General features: G+C 46.3%; 1 non-coding gene across 1 annotated transcript; it reads left to right on the plus strand.

Moving 5' to 3' along the window:
* The first annotated feature begins 13,863 nt into the window (after nt 1-13,863).
* Nucleotides 13,864-13,938, plus strand: Trnat-ugu (transfer RNA threonine (anticodon UGU)). Its single transcript has one exon. It is a non-coding gene; the product is annotated as a tRNA-Thr (tRNA).
* Nucleotides 13,939-17,963: the final 4,025 nt, after the last annotated feature.

Consider the following 17,963-nt stretch of genomic DNA (forward strand, 5'->3'; position numbering starts at 1 on the left):
TGGCCCAGCATTGAAATTTGCAGCAGTTTGCCGATGGGTTGCATTTCCGTAACGTTGGACGATTCTCTTCTGTCGTCGTTGGTCCCGTTCTTTACAAGATCTTTTTCCAGCCGTACCGATGTCGGATATTTGATGTTTTACCGGATTCCCGATATTCACGGTACACTCGCGAAATGGTAGTACTGGAAAAATCCCACTTCGTCGCTACTTCGGCGATGCTGTGTCCCATCGATCGTGCGCTGACGTTCAGACCCACTTAAACTCGACAACCTGCCAGTGTAGCAGCAGTACCGATCTAACAACTGCGCCAGACACTTGTCTTATACAGGTGTTGCCGACCGCAGCGCCGTATTTTGCCTGTTTACATAACACTGTCTCTGAATACGCATGCCTATACCAGTTTCTTTGGTGCTTCAGTGTATAATTTTATGTTGTGCACTAAATTGTGTTTTTGTGTACTCTGAGGTGACAAAAGTCATTGGATGCCTGCTAATGACGCGTCGGACCTCCTTTTCCCCAGTGCGCTACACGAACTCGATGTTGCATGAACGCAACAATCGGTCGCAGTCCCTGCAGGAATATTGAGCCACCCCGCCTCTGTAAAAACACTCCGTCTTCAGGCCACAAGTAGCCCATCGGGTGTATCCGACCGCCGTGTCATCCTCAGCTGAGGATGCGGATAGGAGGGGCGTGTGGTCAGCACACCACTCTCCCGGTCGTTGGGGTTTTCTGTGACCGGAGCCGCTACTATTCGGTCGAGTAGCTCCTCAATTGGCATCACGAGGCTGAGTGCAGCCCGAGCAATGGCAACAGCGCATGGCGGCCCCGATGGTCACCCATCCAAGTACCGGCCACCCCCGACAGCGATTAACTTCGGTGATCTGATGGGTACCGGTGTATCCACTGCGGAAAGGCCGCTGCCACGCCGCCTCTATAGCCGTTCATGATTGCGAAAGTATACCCGGTGCAGGACTTTATGCACGAACTGACCTCCGAATTGTTGTTGCTGTTGTGGTCTTCAGTCCTGAGACTGGTTTGATGCAGCTCTTCATGCTACTCTATCCTGTGCAAGCTTCTTCATCTCCCAGTACCTACTGCAACCTACATCCTTCTGAATCTGCTTAGTGTATTCATCTCTTGGTCTCCCCCTACGATTTTTACCCTCCACGCTGCCCTCCAATACTAAATTGGTGATCCCTTGATGCCTCAGAACATGTCCTACCAACCGATCCCTCCTTCTCGTCAAGTTGTGCTATAAACTTCTCTTCTCCCCAATCCTATTCAATACTTCCTCATTAGTTATGTGATCTACCCATCTAATCTTCAGCATTCTTCTGTAGCACCACATTTCGAAAGCTTCTATTCTCTTCTTGTCTAAACTAGTTATCGTCCATGTTTCACTTCCATACACGGCTACACTCCATACAAATACTTTCAGAAATGACTTCCTCACACTTAAATCTACACTCGATGTTAACAAATTTCTCTTCTTCAGAAACGCTTTCCTCGCCATTGCCAGTCTACATTTTATGTCCTCTCTACTTCGACCATCATCGGTTATTTTACTCCCTAAATAGCAAAACTCCTTTACTACTTTAAGTGTCTCATTTCCTAATCTAATACCCTCAACATCACCCGACTTAATTTGGCTACATTCCATTATCCTTGTTTTGCTTTTGTTGATGTTCATTTTATATCCTCCCTTCAAGACACCATCCATTCCGTTCAACTGCTCTTCCAAGTCCTTTGCTGTCTCTGACAGAATTACAATGTCATCGGCGAACCTCAAAGTTTTTATTTCTTCTCCATGTATTTTAATACCTACTCCGAATTTTTCTTTTGTTTCCTTTATTGCTTGCTCAATATACAGATTGAATAACATCGGGGAGAGGCTACAACCCTGTCTTACTCCCTTCCCAACCACTGCTTCCCTTTCATGTCCCTCGACTCTTATAACTGCCATCTGGTTTCTGTACAAATTGTAAATAGCCTTTCGCTCCCTGTATTTTACCCCTGCCACCTATAGAATTTGAAAGAGAGTATTCCAGTCAACATTGTCAAAAGCTTTCTCTAAGTCTACAAATGCTAGAAACGTAGGTTTGCCTTTCCTTAATCTAGCTTCTAAGATAAGCCGTAGGGTCAGTATTGCCTCACGTGTTCCAGTATTTCTACGGAATCCAAACTGATCTTCCCCGAGGTCGGCTTCTACTAGTTTTTCCATTCGTCTGTAAAGAATTCGTGTTAGTATTTTGCAGCTGTGGCTTATTAAACTGATTGTTCGGTAATTTTCACATCTGTCAACACCTGCTTTCTTTGGGATTGGAATTATTATATTCTTCTTGAAGTCTGAGGGTATTTCGCCTGTTTCATACATCTTGCTCACCAGATGGTAGAGTTTTGTCAGGTCTGGCTCTCCCAAGGCCGTCAGTAGTTCCAATGGAATGTTGTCTACTCCAGGGGCCTTGTTTCGACTCAGGTCTTTCAGTGCTCTGTCAAACTCTTCACGCAGTATCGTATCTCCCATTTCATCTTCATCTACATCCTCTTCCATTTCCATAATATTGTCCTCAAGTACATCGCCCTTGTATAGACCCTCTATATACTCCTTCCACCTTTCTGCTTTCCCTTCTTTGTTTAGAACTGGGTTTCCATCTGAGCTCTTGATGTTCATACAAGTGGTTCTCTTATCTCCAAAGGTCTCTTTAATTTTCCTGTAGGCAGTATCTATCTTACCCCTAGTGAGATAAGCCTCTACATCCTTACATTTGTCCTCTAGCCATCCCTGCTTAGCCATTTTGCATTTCCTATCGATCTCATTTTTGATACGTTTGTATTCCTTTTTGCCTGCTTCATTTACTGCATTTTTATATTTTCTCCTTTCATCAATTAAATTCAATATTTCTTCTGTTACCCAGGGATTTCTACTAGCCCTCGTCTTTTTACCTACTTGATCCTCTGCTGCCTTCACTACTTCATCCCTCAAAGCTACCCATTCTTCTTCTACTGTATTTCTTTCCCCCATTCCTGTCAATTGTTCCCTTATGCTCTCCCTGAAACTCTGTACAACCTCTGGTTCTTTCAGTTTATCCGGGTCCCATCTCCTTAAATTCCCACCTTTTTGCAGTTTCTTCCTTTTTAATCTACAGGTCATAACCAATAGATTGTGGTCAGAGTCCACATCTGCCCCTGGAAATGTCTTACAATTTAAAACTTGGTTCCTAAATCTCTGTCTTACCATTATATAATCTATCTGATACCTTTTAGTATCTCCAGGGTTCTTCCATGTATACAACACCTCCGAATTATATCCCATAAATTGTCGATGGGATTCATGACGGGCGATCCGAGTGGCCAAATTGTCCAGAATGTTCTTCAAACCGATCGAGGACGATGGTAGCCTGGTGGCACGGCGCATCGTCATCCATACCATCACTGTTTTGGAACAGGAAGTTCAGTGATGGCTGTAAGTGGTCTCCAAGACCATGTCTAGACCATGACCATGTCTAGACAATGATCGGCCCAGCTGGACCCTAGGTACCCACTCCATTCCATGTAAACACAGTCCATGCCTTTGTGAAACCACTGCATGCATGCACAGTGCTTTGTTGACAACTTGGGTCTGTGACTTCATGGCGTCTGCGCCTGTCGAATCCTACCGTCAGCTCTTACCAACTGAAGTCGGGACTCACCTGACCACGCCATGGCATTGAAACGGAGGATGACAAGCGTAAAGCTGAAATGCTAAACACCTTTTTCCAAAGCTGTTTCATAGAGGAAGACCGCACTGCAGTTCCTTCCCTAAATCCTCGCACAAACGAAAAAATGGCTGACATCGAAATAAGTGTCCAAGGAATAGAAAAGCAACTGGAATCACTCAACAGAGGAAAGTCCACTGGACCTGACGGGATACCAATTCGATTCTACACAGACTACGCGAAAGAACTTGCCCCCCTTCTAACAGCCGTGTACCGCAAGTCTCTACACGAAGGGAAGGTTCCAAATGATTGGAAAAGAGCACAGGTAGTCCCAGTCTTCAAGAAGGGTCGTCGAGCAGATCCCCAAAACTATAGACCTATATCTCTGACGTCGATCTGTTGTAGAATTTTAGAACATGTTTTTTGCTCGAGTATCGTGTCGTTTTTGGAAACTCAGAATCTACTATGTAGGAATCAACATGGATTTCGGAAACAGCGATCGTGTGAGACTCAACTCGCTTTATTTGTTCATGAGACCCAGAAAATATTAGATACAGGCTCCCAGGTAGATGCTATTTTTCTTGACTTCCGGAAGGCGTTCGATACAGTTCCGCATTGTCACCTGATAAACAAAGTAAGAGCCTACGGAATATCAGACCAGCTGTGTGGCTGGATTGAAGAGTTTTTAGCAAACAGAACACAGCATGTTGTTATCAATGAAGAGACGTCTACAGACGTTAAAGTAACCTCTGGCGTGCCACAAGGGAGTGTTATGGGACCATTGCTTTTCACAATATATATAAATGACCTAGTAGATAGTGTCGGAAGTTCCATGCGGCTTTTCGCGGATGATGCTGTAGTATACAGAGAAGTTGGAGCATTAGAAAATTGTAGCGAAATGCAGGAAGATCTGCAGCGGATAGGCACTTGGTGCAGGGAGTGACAACTGACCCTTAACATAGACAAATGTAATGTATTGCGAATACATAGAAAGAAGGACCCTTTATTGTATGATTATATGATAGCGGAACAAACACTGGTAGCAGTTACTTCTGTAAAATATCTGGGAGTATGCGTGCGGAACGATTTGAAGTGGAATGATCATATAAAATTAATTGTTGGTAAGGCGGGTACCAGGTTGAGATTCATTGGGAGAGTCCTTAGAAAATGTAGTGCGTCAACAAAGGACGTGGCTTACAAAACACTCGTTCGAGCTATACTTGGGTATTGCTCATCAGTGTGGGATCCGTACCAGATGGGGTTGACGGAGGAGATAGAGAAGATCCAAAGAAGAGCGGCGCGTTTCGTCACAGGGTTATTTGGTAACCGTGATAGCGTTACGGAGATGTTTAACAAACTCAAGTGGCAGACTCTGCAAGAGAGGCGCACTGCATCGCGGTGTAGCTTGCTCGCCAGGTTTCGAGAGAGTGCGTTTCTGGATGAGGTATCGAATATATTGCTTCCCTCTACTTATACCTCCCGAGGAGATCACGAATGTAAAATTAGAGAGATTAGAGCGCGCACAGACGCTTTTTCAGACAGTCGTTCTTCCCGCGAACCATACGCGACTGGAACAGGAAAGGGAGGTAATGACAGTGGCACGTAAAGTGCCCTCCGCCACACACCGTTGGGTGGCTTGCGGAGTATAAATGTACATGTAGATGTAGATGAAGGTTTGCCAGGCGTGTAGGGTGCGACAGATCGTGTCACGAGCCGGGGAGAGGCATTGCAGGCGACGCTGTGCTGTTAGCAAAACGCACTCACTTTGGTTATCTGCTGCCATAGCCAATTAACGCCAAATTGCGCCGCACTGTTCTAACAGATACGTTCAGCCAGTGTTGCTTGTCTGTCAGCACTGACAACTCTACACAAAAGCCGCTGCCCCCGGTCGTTAAGTGAAGGCCGTCGGCCACTGCGTTCTCCGTGGAGAGAGTCGATGTCTGAAACGTGGTGTACTCGGCACACTGTTGACGCTGTGGATCTCGGAATATTAAATTCCGTAACAGTTCCAAAATAGAGTCTCTATACGTGTAGCTCCAACTAGCATTCCACGTTCCAGGTCTCGTAATTCCCGACGTGCGGCCATAATCTCGTCGGAAACCTTTTCACACGAATCAGCTGAGTTCAAAGGACACCTCCGACAATGCACTCCCGCTGTATACCTTGTGTACGTGATACTACCGCCATGTACATATGTGCATAACGCTCAGTGTATAAAGATCTGGTAATGTAGGGATGAAACGTCCGCTAAATCCGCTGGGCAGAACTGGCGATTAGGATTGTGGAAAGGGCCAAATAAGGTGTCTGTCGGATTCACTCAAAATTGTAATTTATTGTAATTTAATAACACCTTTAAACCAAAACGGCACATAGCCGAACCTTTAGAACTACGAGTTTCAAAAGGGCAATTACACTCCTGGAAATGGAAAAAAGAACACATTGACACCGGTGTTCGAGACCCACCTTACTTCCTCCGGACACTGCGAGAGGGCTGTACAAGCAATGATCACACGCACGGCACAGCGGACACACCAGGAACCGCGGTGTTGGCCGTCGAATGGCGCTAGCTGCGCAGCATTTGTGCACCGCCGCCTTCAGTGTCAGCCAGTTTGCCGTGGCATACGGAGCTCCATCGCAGTCTTTAACACTGGTAGCATGCCGCGACAGCGTGGACGTGAACCGTATGTGCAGTTGACGGACTTTGAGCGAGGGCGTATAGTGGGCATGCGGGAGGCCGGGTGGACGTACCGCCGAATTGCTCAACACGTGGGGCGTGAGGTCTCCACAGTACGTCGATATTGTCGCCAGTGGTCGGCGGAAGGTGCACGTGCCCGTCGACCTGGGACCGGACCGCAGCGACGCACGGATGCACGCCAAGACCGTAGGATCCTACGCAGTGCCGTAGGGGACCGCACCGCCACTTCCCAGCAAATTAGGGACACTGTTGCTCCTGGGGTATCGGCGAGGACCATTGGCAACCGTCTCCATGAAGCTGGGCTACGGTCCCGCACACCGTTAGGCCGTCTTCCGCTCACGCCCCAACATCGTGCAGCCCGCCTCCAGTGGTGTCGCGACAGGCGTGAATGGAGGGACGAATGGAGACGTGTCGTCTTCAGCGATGAGAGTCGCTTCTGCCTTGGTGCCAATGATGGTCGTATGCGTGTTTGGCGCCGTGCAGGTGAGCGCCACAATCAGGACTGCATACGACCGAGGCACACAGGGCCAACACCCGGCATCATGGTGTGGGGAGCGATCTCCTACACTGGCCGTACACCACTGGTGACCGTCGAGGGGACACTGAATAGTGCACGGTACATCCAAACCGTCATCGAACCCATCGTTCTACCATTCCTAGACCGGCAAGGGAACTTGCTGTTCCAACAGGACAATGCACGTCCGCATGTATCCCGTGCCACCCAACGTGCTCTAGAAGGTGTAAGTCAACTACCCTGGCCAGCAAGATCTCCGGATCTGTCCCCCATTGAGCATGTTTGGGACTGGATGAAGCGTCGTCTCACGCGGTCTGCACGTCCAGCACGAACGCTGGTCCAACTGAGGCGCCAGGTGGAAATGGCATGGCAAGCCGTTCCACAGGACTACATCCAGCATCTCTACGATCGCCTCCATGGGAGAATAGCAGCCTGCATTGCTGCGAAAGGTGGATATACACTGTACTAGTGCCGACATTGTGCATGCTCTGTTGCCTGTGTCTATGTGCCTGTGGTTCTGTCAGTGTGATGTATCTGACCCCAGGAATGTGTCAATAAAGTTTCCCCTTCCTGGGACAATGAATTCACGGTGTTCTTATTTCAATTTCCAGGAGTGTATTTCACGGCGAAAGGCCTCCAAACAAGAAATCTTAAAGCAACAAGATAAATCTCAAGTGGTTAAAACATGCAATTAAAATTGCAAATAACGTAATTAATATACACATACACAGCGAAGCTGAGGGCCTCAAGGCAAGGGTGGATAGACATAAACAAGATGCAATACAAACGACTGAAGGCCCACAACAAAATTTTCAAGATTGTAAAATAAATTACCATAACCTTTCAAATACAGAAGGCCACAATGTTTTTGAATAAAGAGTGAAGTGGCTCAAGGCCCACAATTGATTTTCCAAAATTCAAAAATACATGAAATCCAGTAAAAGCAAGAATTATTGGCTTTGATAGATTATAAACAGACAATTAAACACCAGTGAGGAGGACAATAAAGAAAACGGCACTCAGAAGCCTCCAGGGAGGTCGGTCTGCTCTCGTTGACGTAAGTGAGACAGGTGGTGGGCCCAACTACACTTGATCCCTCGGAACCCAACCAGGGGACAGCCACGGACCGACCGACAAAACGACTTGCTCGCCACCAATCGGTACATGACAACTCCAAAAAGTTACAGATGTGATTATCCACAATGAAATATCTATTAGCTGTCAAAACTACACACCATGTTGGACAGCGACAACGGGTGAGGAAAGAACACTGCCTGAACTTAGGTTAGGGCCGAGGGCAGGTAACCGGAACACAAACGGGCACAAGGCAGAAAATTCCGCTGGTGCACTTGAATTGTGATCAAGTAAGATAGTTAATTCCACCACATGGCGGATAAATTTCAGCAATAGGAACACACGGTGTTGCTCAAGGGAAAAGCTCCCCAACAGCGAACCACCGAAGCAAACTACGCAACATGAATGGACGTGGCTTGGGTAGTTGAAACCACTACTTAACTTTGACGCCCTGGGTCGGTGAACCACGAAGCTCGTAGCGATAGGACACCTCCACTCACGCTCCGACACTGCGCAGGGACCGCCAGCGGACCCAGCCGACTGCAACCCGCGGAGAACTTCCTCGGTCATCAGCAACCGACCGACTCCCGCAGAATGCCGACAACATCTAAAATTGTCGTCCGTGGAATAGCGCCAACTACACACAACCTGACAAACACTGCCCGAAGACCTGAACGATACCCAACAGCAACTAAGCACACACGGAAACAAGTTGGAGGCGATGCACACACACACACACACACACACACACACACACACACACACACAGCCGACTCATGAACGATCGGGGAGCCAAATCGCGTCGTCCGACCGACCAACCCCAACCGACGATCCACCAAGACCGTGGCCCGGCTCAAGTGATGCGTGGCGGCAATGTTCGGGCGAGCTACGTCGACGCAGACCTCAGTGCTGCTCCAACCCGACTGCACTGGCGCCGCATCGCAACTCCCCGACTGGCAGGTCCGGACTGCGCTCCAGACACGTTCCAACTGACTGGCAGACCCCAACTCTCGACCAAAACTGCTCACGACCGGCAACGACCGGGAAGTCATAGCAGTCGAGGAAAGACACTACGAGAGGGGATATATCGATACGCGCTGCTAAAGCCGCTCACAGTCCGGCAAAGCAGCAACTCAGTGACGTAGTGAGGTGGAAGTACGTTAAGAACAGGGTGTAAAATACATTATGGCGGTAACACGAGCCAAGCACGGCTCAAGGTATTTTCTGTGTTTGTACAGAATTGCATCAGTAAATACTAGTACCTTTAAAATTAGTCTGAAAATGGCAATCACACACTTACTTCAGTGTTATTGCTGTGGTGTATTGAGATACCAAACAAAAATATTTTGCGACAGTTGGTACCAGAAGAACAGCGGACGTCCACCCACAGAAGGAGCACCGCTGTGCGCGAACCATCGAGCTGCCCGCGATAACCACGACCACTGGAGCGGCAACGCCACCCGGAGGAGAGAAACACGCTTCGGTAACCGAGCACCGGCGTAAGTTGTCAGCTGCAAGTCGTAAGTCTGTCCCAGTCTCGCTAGGAAGTCCCTGCAGGACGCTCGTCACGTCTTCGAGTCGTCGATTGAGATTAAAAAAGTGGCCAACAGATAGACAGTGGTTAGTCTTCATTAGAAACAGAACTGTGAATCCACTACAGGCCACCAAAATTGCTACACCCAGAACAAATGCAGGTGACAAACGGGTATTCATTGCACAAATATATTATACTAGAGCTGACATGTGATTACATTTTCACGCAATTTGGTTGCATAGATCCTGAGAAATCAGTACCCAGAACAACCACCTTTGACCGTAATAACGGCCTTGATACTCCTGGGCATTGAGTCAAACAGAGCTTGGATGGCGTGTACAGGTACAGCTGCCCATGCAGCTTCAACACCATACCACAGTTCATCAAGAGTAGTGACTGGCCACCATTGACCAGACATTTGCAATTGGTGAGAGATCTGGAGAATGTGCTGGCCAGGGCAGCAGTCGAACATTTTCTGTATCCAGAAAGGCCTTGTAACGCCGGAAATGCATATCCTCCTATTTCCATCTATTGTACTATTTTTTTTCCTTGCTTTGTTACCTCAAGATATGACATTTCTGTCTCTTTGTATATTGTAATTGTTTTACTATTTGTATATTTATGCATTTATGTCGATGTATAATTGGTTTGTTTCGTAAATATTATTTGTATTTTTACGCTGGGTCTGGCCTAGGGAAAACTGCTATCGAACGATTACGTCGATAGGTCGTGTGAAGAATCAAAGTGTGTAGGATCTTTGGTAGTGTTAACTCTGCCGCGTGGAGCGCGGGCTGAGAGAAGGAGTCTGGCGGAAGTAGCGAGTGGAGCAGGTGTGTTGTGTGACGCTCCCGCGAGTTGCCGCGCTTTCGGGTTTAGGCAGCATGTAATTGCGCTCGACTTGCGATGATAGTTTCTGACATGGTGTCGCGGACGGGAAACATTAACTAGCGCACATCAAGAGCCCGTTTCGTCTGGTGACCGTGTCGAGGAGAAGGCGCGCCAACATCCAGCTTCTGCAACAGCGACGGCCGACAATGAGTGACTGTCGCCACCTCCTCGATCGACGGCTTCAAACCTTCAATCAACCATCAAGGAAGACTGGAAGCAAGTAAAGTTTTAGAACTGTATGGCAGACCTCAGCTTTTCAAACTGTACCATTTTCGTAACTATAATAACAGCAACTTAGCATGAACCTTTGTTGCTCATTGTCCCAATTGCATTACCAAGCAGGGTCCCTTCCTTTTCCGAAATGAACCCGAGTGCCGTTGAAATTTAAACGCCAGCATTAAAATTATACCATTCGATTTCACTGCTTTAATTTCAAAGTATTCATAGCTGGCTACAATATTCAGATTACATAAGCACAAATTAAGAGTGCGAGTTTTGTTAGCATATTTTAGCGTACCTGTGACTGCAGCTCAGCTTGGTACGTACTAAATTTTACTATTGCTAATTGTTCAGAATCATTTAATTCAAGTTCAAAGTTAAATCTCTTATTTCTAAATTGCGTAGATTCAAGTAGCTTTAGAAATGATTGTTGAGGTAGTCCAAGACTAACCGTATTTTACTTAATTTCGATGTGCTTCAGAAAGAAAGCTCATTATTAACTTCAGTCACTAAATTAACTTTCGATTTTTCGGTTTTATTAATTCTTTTGCTAAATTAAGTCAGGGTGTAGCGAAATATATTACTTCTGACAAACTTTCAGTTTTCACACTACACGTGTCAACCTTCAGTTGCCACGCTTCTAGTGCTAATTATATGTGTAATAACCTTTCTTTTTCAGTTACTATAGTAATTGTCCTTAGGACTGGCGACCGTGATTTCCCCCAAATCTCAAATACCTAATTACCGCTAGTTAGTTGTTAACGTAATGGCTGCACATTTACTTTCTTTATTAACTTTACCCCTTTTCAAAATTAATTTCCACCAGTTTCATTAGCACATTTCCGTTCATCTAGATGTAACCCTTTCCTCCCTCTTTACCGACAGGTTAACTTCGGTGACGATTGCTTTTCCAAAGCTCCCATTAGGTACACGCGGTTTCATTTTTCACTGTCATTAAGGTCGGTAAGTGAGGGGGAGGTTACAGCCTGTACAGGACCTGCAACACGCGGTCGTGCATTATCCTGCTGAAATGTAGGGTTTCGCAGGGATCGAATGAAGGGTAGAGCCAGGGGTCGTAACACATCTGAAATATAACGTCCACTGTTCAAAGTGCCGTCAATGCGAACAAGAGGTGACCGAGACGTGTAACCAATGGCACCCCATACCATCTCGCCGGGTGATACGCCAATATGGCGATGACGAATGCACGCTTCCAATGTGCGTTCACCGCTATGCCGCCAAACACGGATGTGACCATCATGATGCTGTCAACAGAACCTGGATCCATCCAAAAAAATGACGTTTTGCCATCCGTGCACCCAGGTTTGTCGTTGAGTACACCATCGCAGGCGCTTCTGTCTGTGATGCAGCGTCAAGGGTAGCCGCAGCCAAGATCTCCGAGCTGATAGTCCATGCTGCTGCAAACGTTGTCGAACTGTTCGTGCAGATGGTTGTTGTCTTGCGAACGTCCCCATCTGTTGACTCACGAATCGAGACGTCGCTGCACGATCCGTTACAGGCATCTGCATGCCTGTCATCTCGACTGCTAGTGATATGAGGCCGTTGGGATCCAGCACGGCGTTCTGCATTACCCTCCCAAGCCCACCGATTCCATATTCTGCTAACAGTCATAGGATCTCGACCAACGCGAGCAGCAATGACGCGATACGATAAATCGCAATCGCGATAGGCTACAATCCGACCTTTATCAAAGTCGGAAACGTGATGGTTCGCATTTTTCCTCCTTACATGAGGCATCACAACATCGTTTCAGCTGGCAACGCCGATCAACTGCTGTTTGTGTATGAGAAATCGGTTGGAAGCTTTCCTCATATCAGCACGTTGTAGGTGTCGCCACCGGCGCCAACCTTGTGTTAATGCTCTGAGAAGCTAATCATTTGCATATCACAGCATGTTCTTCCTGTCGGTTAAATTTCGGGTCTGTAGCACGTCATCTTCGTGGTGTAGCAGTTTTAATGGCCAGTAGTGTAGAACTGTCGTTAATGTACAGAGGGCGCCTGCCTCGAGAGTTAACTGAGTACTGTTAGTTTGCAAATGTTCTTTGAGTAGTACATCGAGACAGAAGATCTGTTTATTCTGAATTTATTTCAGAGAACGTCATTTAGTTTGTGTTCGTGGAACTGTAATCAACCCTGGACAGATAGGCCGAACCTGCATTCTACAATTGCTGTAACCAGCGTTTCCACAGTTGGGTAATATTTTTACTATTCACTATTCTCTGTTACTTTCACTGTGCGTTTGCTGCCCTAGAACTGACGCATCCGTCCTACGAGGACACTTTATTAGGGTTTTTTTTTCATCAAAGCGGACGTCGCCAGTCCACAACGATTGTCACCATTCTATATTTTCGTATTTTTGATTCTGAATGATACGTATCGACCACCAGTGGAGTCTGTCGAAGGAAATCGGCGACATTCTGAAGTAACTGAAGAATTTCTCGTCACGTATGTAACTTATCGTGGATGAATAGAAAAAACAAACCCTTAACGTTCGGATACAGTGTCCTGCTTCACAGTCCCGTCGTTCAAATGGCTGGGCGTATCGTTGCAAAGCGAGATTAAATGGAACTTGCTCGTGAGGACCGTGGAAGGGAAGGCGAATTGGAGAATGGTCGAATTCGGTCTATCGGGAGAATTTTAGGGAATCTGTAAAGGAGACCGCTTACAGCATGCTGGTGCGTTGTATTCTGGGAATACTGCTCGAGTCTTCGAGATTCGTACGAGGTCGGACTGAAGGACGACGTCGAAGCAATTCGGAGAACGGCAGCTCGATCTTTTACCCCTAGGTTAGAAAAACACGTGTTACGGAGATCCTTTGGGAACTCGAATGGAAATCCTTGGAGGGAAGGCGATTTTCTTTATCGAGAAACGTTACTGAGAAAGAAATGATAATTAATCGAAACCCTCAGCTGCCAACAGGTGTTGTTGATATACCTCAATGGGGACAGTTGAAAATGTGTGCCCCGACCGGGACTCGAACCTGGGATCTCCTTCTTATATGGCAGACGCTCTATCCATCGGAGCCACCGAGGGCACAGAGAATAGCGCGACTGCAGGGACTTATCCCTTGCACGCTTCCCGTGAGACCCACATTCCCAACTGTCCACAACCTATATTCGTAATGTTCCTAAAGGATATTTACCCATTCACTCATTACTCGCGCCAATGTGGGTCTCCCGGGAAGCGTGCAAGGGATAAGTTCGTGCAGTCGCACTATACTTTGTGCCCTCGGTGGCTCAGACGGATAGAGTGTCTGCCATGTAAGCAGGAGATCCCGGGTTCGAGTCCCGGTCAGGGCACACATTTTCAGCTGTCCCCATTGAGGTATATCAACAACAGCTTTTGGCAGCTGAGGGTTTCGATTAATTATCATTTCTTTCTAGAGTAGCTGCATGGTCATCATTGGTATCTGTTCTTTCGGAACAGTTATTATCTTCATTGCTGAGAAAATTGAGAGAACCAGCATTTGGAGCTGATTGCCGAATGTTTCACTGCCGCCAACGTACACTGCGTGTAAGTATCACGCAGACAAGATGCGAGAAATAAGCGGTCATACGGATGCATATAGACAGTCATTTTTCCCTCGGTCTACTTGCGAGTGGAACAGGAAAGCAAATGATTAGTAGTTGTCGAGGGTACCCCTCAGCCACGCAACGTACGGTGGGTTGCGGAGTATCTGTCTAGATGTAGGCGTAGAGTCTGCCTCCACTCTTCAGACAACGAGCAGAGAGCTCCAGCCTCCCACGTTCTTTCATTAATGGCATGAATCGAATTTAGTCGATTTTTTCCACTTCTTTCATTCGTCGACGTAACAACAATAGCTCTAGAATTCGCTCTCTGTTCATTTCAAACAAAGCTGTGCGCTCAAAACCAGTAAACAATTTAATATCACATTAAAATTAAGTGAAGTGGTTTGATGACAAAAGGAAGCTGCCAATAATCGGATGGGTCGCATGACGGCGACGGAGATTTTACCGCCGTGTGTGCAAACGCTCAGACTTCTTTGAGCGGCGACAGTCCATTGACCGCCACTGTTGTAGCAGTAGATCAACCGAGGTGCAGAACACCTCTCTTGCAGTGTCTGCCACTGTAGTTGACTGAGCATCTACCTGTAGCGCTCACTAAATGAAACTGTGACGAAACGAGCTGCTCTTCGTTGTATCTTCTCTATTTCCTCTATCAACCCTATCTGGCAGCTAGACAACTACCCGAAATGACTATGTAGTTAGTTATGACTGAGATTAAAGGCGCCTACACACCCTCCAATATATAGACAGACCAATTTCGTGGCAGCCTACACTCTCCCCGACCTACCGCACTCGGCGATTAGTGTTATTTGTTCATATTATGTGTGTTTGTGCTACGAGATACCGCTTCGTTTTATATTAAAAAAAAGTTTGCCTTGGCTGTTTCAGGTAGCACGGCAAAAAAAAAGCAGAAATCTGTGGGCAAACAAGGGTCTAACGCAAGGAAAGAAATCTGAATATCTGGGATTCGATGATTTTCGTAGCTACCGAGGAATGGATGAATCGTGCGTTTTGGAGCTGCTAATCATCAAGGCCCCCTGAGTCGAAATAAGGCCCCCAGAGTAGACAACATTCCATTGGAACTACTGACGGCCTTGGGAGAGCCAGACCTGACAAAACTCTACCATCTGGTGAGCAAGATGTATGAAACAGGCGAAATACCCTCAGACTTCAAGAAGAATATAATAATTCCAATCCCAAAGAAAGCAGGTGTTGACAGATGTGAAAATTACCGAACAATCAGTTTAATAAGCCACAGCTGCAAAATACTAACACGAATTCTTTACAGACGAATGGAAAAACTAGTAGAAGCCGACCTCTGGGAAGATCAGTTTGGATTCCGTAGAAATACTGGAACACGTGAGGCAATACTGACCTTACGACTTATCTTGGAAGACAGATTAAGGAAAGGCAAACCTACGTTTCTAGCATTTGTAGACTTAGAGAAAGCTTTTGACAATGTTGACTGGAATACTCTCTTTCAAATTCTAAAGGTGGCAGGGGTAAAATACAGCGAGCGAAAGGCTATTTACAATTTGTACAGAAACCAGATGGCAGTTATTAGAGTCGAGGGAAATGAAAGGGAAGCAGTGGTTGGGAAGGGAGTGAGACAGGGTTGTAGCCTCTCCCCGATATTATTCAATTTGTATATTGAGCAAGTAGTAAAGGAAACAAAAGAAAAATTCGGAGTAGGTATTAAAATCCATGGAGAAGAAATAAAAACCTTGAGGTTTGCCGATGACATTGTAATTCTGTCAGAGACAGCAAAGGACCTGGAAGAGCAGTTGAACGGAATGGACAGTGTCTTGAAAGGAGGATATAAGATGAACATCAACAAAAGCAAAATGAGGATAATGGAATGTAGTCGAATTAAGTCGGGTGATGCTGAGGGAATTAGATTAGGAAATGACACACTTAAAGTAGTAAAGGAGTTTTGCTATTTAGGGAGCAAAATAACCGATGATGGTCGAAGTAGAGAGGATATAAAATGTAGACTGGCAATGGCAAGGAAAGCGTTTCTGAAGAAGAGAAATTTGTTAACATCTAGTATAGATTTAAGTGTGAGGAAGTCATTTCTGAAAGTATTTGTATGGAGTGTAGCATGTATGGAAGTGAAACATGGACGGTAAATAGTTTGGACAAGAAGAGAATAGAAGCTTTCGAAATGTGGTGCTACAGAAGAATGCTGAAGATTAGATGGGTAGATCACATAACTAATGAGGAAGTATTGAATAGGATTGGGGAGAAGAGAAGTTTGTGGCACAACTTGACCAGTAGAAGGGATCGGTTGGTAGGACATGTTCTGAGGCATCAAGGGATCACCAATTTAATATTGGACGGCAGCGTGGAGGGTAAAAATCGTAGGGGGAGACCAAGAGATGAATACACTAAGCAGATTCAGAAGGATGTAGGTTGCAGTAGGTACTGGGAGATGAAGAAGCTTGCACAGGATAGAGTAGCATGGAGAGCTGCATCAAACCAGTCTCAGGACTGAAGACCACAACAACAACAATCATCAAACCATTCTTAAAGTCCAGTGATAAGAGTGTGTGTTAGCTAAGGTAGGATTTCCAGCCACTGGCAGAATTTAAGAGGATCTCAAATTGTGCTACTGTGTCCCCAGAGTTACTGGCTAAAACAACACCTAAAACCTGCACCGTGCCTCATAGTCGACTGAGGATATACATCACTCTAAAAAGCAAGACGACCTGTACGTTTAAAAATTTCACATTCGAACAGGAAAGACTACAAATAGAGGTGGCACACATCATCTAATAAACACAAGAAATGAAGCACTTAGCAACTGTTAGGCCTGTAAAAGAATCAGATACTTTGCACTTCATAGCACAGGGGTCTGACGTAGGCTGTACTTTCTGAACACTTACAACAATGAAGCGGGTATATTTTACGGATAAACTTCCATTGAATGTCGATATTTCGGGTTTTAGATAATTTCCGCTAAACGTCGGAAATAAAACTTAAAATAGAAATACAGAAGGTCGACAGACTTTCACTCTAAGTTCCACACGAAACGATTATGGATTCGTTAAAAAATTAAGGCTTCATTTCTTGCATCTATATCCCACAAACATCTGCAGTCTTCAGATGCCTCTAGAAAATGCCTTTAAAGTTGCGTCCGTCTCACGCCCTGCCATTTGTATTAGAACAGCATCTGATACCGCGCACAGTGAAAAAAGACGAACTTCTGTCAGGAGGCTGATAGCAGTTGGGTTGAGTGTTTGGGGGGCGCAGCTGTCCTGTGGTCCTACCAGCCCGTTTTTTATTCTTAAATTGAGAAAATCTTCGGCTCACAGTTCCTTAGCTAATGTCCGCCTGCTTAGCTGGGTGGTAACGTGCTTGCACTGGACCCGGGTTCGATTCGCGGCCGAACTGGAGATTTTCTCCGCTCGGGGAATGGGTGTTGTTGCCCTCATCATTTCCTCCTCGTCATCGGCCGCAAATCGCCCAACGTGGCACCGACTGAAATAAGACTTGGCGACCGAACCCGAATGGGACCTCCCGGCCAACAATGCCATATGATCACATCTCTTTCTCGGCTAAAAGAGCTTGGGTGAATTTCTTCCTTTGCTTTCATCACTTCTTTGGTCACAGCTTTCTCTGGCTATCAGGGCTAAAAATGCTAAAGCAAATCCCAGTTTGTCTCTTGATACCAAACGGAATCTCGTAGAACATAACCTCAAAGGTCGTAAGAGGAGAGTCTCAACCATTGATAGGGACAAAACGGCTCTGTAATGGCAGGGTGCAGTCGGTCGGGCTGTCAATCAAGTGGGTTGTGT

Source organism: Schistocerca cancellata, chromosome 12 (assembly GCF_023864275.1).
Source record: "Schistocerca cancellata isolate TAMUIC-IGC-003103 chromosome 12, iqSchCanc2.1, whole genome shotgun sequence".
NCBI classification, from domain to species: Eukaryota; Metazoa; Arthropoda; class Insecta; order Orthoptera; family Acrididae; genus Schistocerca; species Schistocerca cancellata.